This window comes from Elephas maximus, chromosome 11 (assembly GCF_024166365.1).
Source record: "Elephas maximus indicus isolate mEleMax1 chromosome 11, mEleMax1 primary haplotype, whole genome shotgun sequence".
In the NCBI taxonomy this organism is placed as follows: Eukaryota; Metazoa; Chordata; class Mammalia; order Proboscidea; family Elephantidae; genus Elephas; species Elephas maximus.
This window is the reverse complement of record NC_064829.1, coordinates 30244752-30249516: the sequence shown is the minus strand read 5'-3', so window position 1 is coordinate 30249516 and position 4765 is coordinate 30244752. Positions and strand designations below refer to the sequence as shown.

General features: G+C 42.2%; 1 non-coding gene across 1 annotated transcript; it reads right to left on the bottom strand.

Moving 5' to 3' along the window:
* Positions 1 to 3926: 3926 nt before the first annotated feature.
* On the bottom strand, positions 3927 to 3997 carry TRNAE-UUC (transfer RNA glutamic acid (anticodon UUC)). Its single transcript has one exon. It is a non-coding gene; the product is annotated as a tRNA-Glu (tRNA).
* Between the last annotated feature and the right edge of the window lie 768 nt (positions 3998 to 4765).

Sequence of the window (4765 nt, the reverse complement as noted above, 5' to 3'; positions counted from 1 at the left end):
TCTTTTTCCATAAATTTTTATTACTTTTATTTTAACAAAGCCATTAAATACATTAATACCATCACTGTTGTGCTCCTAATATCAAATTATACCATCTTTCTTGAGGTCATGTAGCTCTTAGAGTGTAGTTTATTAATTTTAATTTGGAGACTTTTTTCTGATGTGGCACTTAGAACGGAAATTTAAAAAAAATTTTAAATGATAATCAGATTTAGAAATAAATTGTGAATTTTAAATATCATGTTCAATATTCTAATGCAATCAGTATGATCAGTTTTCACAAAAGTATTACAAAATAATTTCATCATATAAATTGCCATTACTTATTTTGTGGTTTTTTGCCATCCCTTACAATAATATCTAAACCCATACAGTTTTTCCAAAATTTGTAAACAAAAATTTAAGAGTAATATGAATTGTTCACATTGCAAAAAATTCCTTAGCTGCTGTGTGTAACTGTTGCAAATACCATGTAATTCTCCAGTACACCTGGAACCACAAGTCGGAACCAAAAGAAGCAACAAAATGGATGATTCTTACTCTGCGTAAACTATACTTTGTAATGCAAGATTCATTACATTCGTGCTATCTGAGCTGAAGAATCTGTTAAGTTGACCAGTATTTTCGTGTAAGCACTTTTGAACTTCAAAAGAGTGTGAGCCTCAAAGATTAGCAGTGTCGCGGTGCTTCGTGGCATTAGATGCTATAACCTTTTGTTTTAGGTTAGAGAAGAGACAAGAAACAGTATTTCCCTGGGGCTTGAACAGTGCTAATCATGAGAGTGGGTATTTGGGATTATAGGTTCCAAAACCTACAGCACTGAGTGCCAGATTCCATGTGACAGAGGTACCCATATGGTGATTAATAAATTAATTTGTGTGTGCATGTGTGGGTGTGTTTTGATGGGCAGGACTCTCTAAAGCAGGTCTTAGGGGCTTTACTACTTATGTGCAACTTACATAGGGTTGATCCTTAGGGAAGGGGCCCCTGGCCATGCATTGCCTGTCAGAGCTACGGTCCTGACAACATGCCTAGCACAAATAGGCTGCCTGAATTCTGGACCTGTGGAAACATTCGCCCCCAAACCCTTGAAACAATCTAGTCAGCAAGGGTGGGAAGTCAGAAGAGCAGTATCAGACTTGGGGGATAGCCTGCTCTTCCCTAACTGGAGAAGACAGCCAAGCACAGTTTGCTATGTCCCCACTACCGCAAAGAAAGAAAGATAGAGAAGTGCTTCAAGGAATTGATAGCACTAGAGGCATTCTTAACAAGTTGTACTTGAGGACTTTGAGCTGAGGAGAGAGGGGAGGGGGACTTGAGCAAAGTCAAAGGAATTTTTGTGTAAAAGGTTATCTCAAGAACTTAGCAGGATCAGTTATTCAGACCTAGTCACATGTAACTGTTGAACAAGTGGGCAATGTCCTTTGCAACTGCCCAAAAAACCTGTAACCCCATTGCTGTCCAGTCGATGCCAGCTCTTAGCAACCCTCTGTAACAGGCAAAGGAGGGGTGGTATGGATAGATGGATAACTATCGTGTTAACATTCATTTGATATGTTCCAAATTGGAAGGAAGAAGGGCGGAAGGGGAGGAGAAGCAAGAAAAAGGGTTGCAGAGAGAGGAGAGAAACTCTCCAGCTCTCAACCAAAGGAAAGAACCTATTTCCTTTCTACATATCCCTTGTAGGTATTGTCAGTATTTTGTGGTTTTCATGTGTTTCATTATGAAAATGAAACTCCACGTCCAAATGATCAGTGAAGAGTTTAGATATGTGTATTACCCTTTCCACAGTAGTTTATAAGTTAAGTTGCCTTGGTAACAGAAAAACCTGACCCAATATGGCTCAGACAAGTGAATTCATTGATTCATGTAGGAGGATCCCCCAAATGAGGCTGTATCAAAGACTTCAACGCTGTGACTAGGTCCAGGTTCCCTCCCTTACTTCTCACCTGTGCCACCTTGGTGCTTGGGAACTCTGTTCTCAGACAGGTCCTTTTCTCCTGGTCCCCAAATGGCTCCCAGACTCAAGGATTTCATTTTACTTGGATCCTCAATCAACACCCATGGAAGCAGCAGTCAAAAAATCAAATGACGTTTTGCATTAGGTAACTGTACTGCAAAAGACCTTTCAAGTGTTAAAAAGCAAAGATGTCACTTTGAGGACTAAGGTGCACCTAACCCAAGCCATGGTATTTTCAGTCGTCTCATATGCATGTGGAAAGCTGAGCAATGAACAAGGAAGACAGAAGAAGAATTGATGCCTTTGAATTATGGTGTTATCAAAGAATATTGAGTACACCATGGACTGCCAGAAGAATGAACAAATCTGTCTTGGAAGATGTACAGACAGAATGCTTCTTAGAAGTAAGATGGCGAGACTTCATCTCACATACTTTGGATATTTTATCAGGAGGGACTCATCCCTGAAGAAGGACATCACGCTTGGTAAAGTAGAGGGTCAGGGAAAAAAAGGAAGACCCTCAATGAGCTGGATTGACACAATGACTGCAACGATGGGCTCAAGCATAGCAACGATTGTGAGGATGGTGTAGGATCCGGCATTGTTTTGTTCTCTTGTGCACAGAGTCAATATGAGTCAGAGCCAATTTGGATGGCACCTAACAACAACAACAACAATGTATCTTTTTGTAAATCTGCACTACTTATCCTTTGAAATAAATACAGATTCACAAAATGCCTAGAATTCTAAGAAGGAAGAAGGCAGGGAGACTAATGTCACCCAGTTTTCAGGTTGTTTTTCGTATTGTGCTAGATTTGCTGAGAGAATTCTGCACTTTAACTCTATTGAAGGTGAAATAAGATTTAGTTAACTGCTTTTAATTAGAAGGCAAATAAGGTCGAAGATTTTTATGTAAAACCATATGGCAGGGTCTTTTCTGCCCAGATGGGCCACTAGCTTGCCTCTAAAGAGGAGGGCATGTGGTGGGCCCCTGGGAACCACCTGGCTGTTTGCCTGGTAGTTGTTCATGGGAAGGTACTCATTGCTGCCTCGTAGACCACAGTGGTGACCACGGAAAAGGAAACCATTTCCCATCTGGTTGGACAACTCCTCATTTGCCTTTCTCCAAAGTGAACGAACACCCCCTAGATCGCAGTTAGGGTTTACCGAAAAACCAAAACCCATTGCCGTAGAGTTGATTCCAACTCATAGTGAACTTATAGGACAGAGTAGAACTGCCCCATAGGGTTTCCAAGGAGCAGCTGGTGGATTCAAGCTGCTGACCTTTTGGTTAGCACCCAAATGCTTAACCACTACCACCAGGGCCCCAATTAGGGTTTAGGCAGGTGTTTACTAGAGTTTTGATAATTGTTCCAGTGCTATATAGATTCAGGGGCAAGACTGGGGCTGGAGGAAGAGGCACCATGTCCTCATTTCTTAGTAATCTAGTGCTGCCGTAACAAAAATACCACAAATGGGTGGCTTTAAAGAACAGTAATTTGTCTCACAGTTTTGGAGGCTAAAAGTCCAAATCAGGGCATTGGCTGTAGAGGAGGATCCTTGTTGTCGGTAGTCTCAGGCATTCCTTGGCTTGTTGAGGGACCTTGTCTGTCTCCCCGACCACCACCCCCTGTGTGTGTGTCACTGTTTCTATTCTGTTCTTTTTATAAGGAACCACTAAAAAGGGATTCGGTTCCAGTTGTTGTTAGCTGCCAACAAGTCACTCCGACTCATGGCGACCCCATGTACAATTGAAGAAAATGCTGTCTGGTCCTGTGCCATCCCCATGATTAATTGTGAATCAGACCATTGTGATCCATAGAATTTTCCTTGGTTGATTTTCAGAAGCAGATCACCAGGCCTTTCTTCCTAGTTTGTATTAGTCTGGAAGCTCCAGTGAAAACCGTTCAGTATCATAGCAACACACAAACCTCCACCAACAGATGGGTGGTGACTGCCCATGAGATGCATTGACCAGGAATCGAACCTGGGACTCCTGCATGAAAGGCAAGAGTTCTACCACTGAACCACCACTGCCCCCATCCTACTTTGGTATGGTCTCATTAACATGCAGCATAACTTTTGAGGGGATAAAATTTAATTCATAACAATCATCTAGCTGTTTTCCTCCCATGGACAGCTCAAGCAGCAAGGCTCCCTGCCTAAGCCTCTGAGTGGGGTGAGTCTTACATGGCTTCTCTCTTGGTCTTCAGAACATCTCCTTCTTTCTCTGTCACCCTTATGCCTTTCTTCCTGTATGTCTGTGCCCCTCTCATCTGTCTCCTTCCTTTTCACTGATATCCACAATTCTCTGGAATCTACTATCCCTCCCTCCTCCTTACAGGAAGAACCAAGTCTCCATCTTCCTTGGTCCCTTCTCATGACTTAGAGATTTTTGCAGCCTCTGTTAAATGTCCATGATTTCTCTTCTTTGTCCAGTGATTGTTGCTCTGTAGAGGGATAAGTTGTCTCTGGTTTCAAGGTCTGGGTCTGCTGAGTCCCTGGTGAGGGAAGCAGGTGAGCTCTGACGCCATGGCCCTGGGGGAGGTGAGAGGTATTAATCAGTTCTGGGGCTTCCGTTCAGCACTATGGCAGGTTTTCTCCTGGAGTACCTCAACTCAAACATCCTTGCCACTGTGATTAATCTCTATCTTGAATCCCCATTTTTATCTAAACGAGAAATTTACTTCTCTTCTACTCATGTAGCTGTACCTTATTTATTACTAATGTTCCTGGCCTTATTATGCTAAAATATTATTACTCTTTTCCTACAATAACTGACCACAAGCAGCACCATGCCAGCTG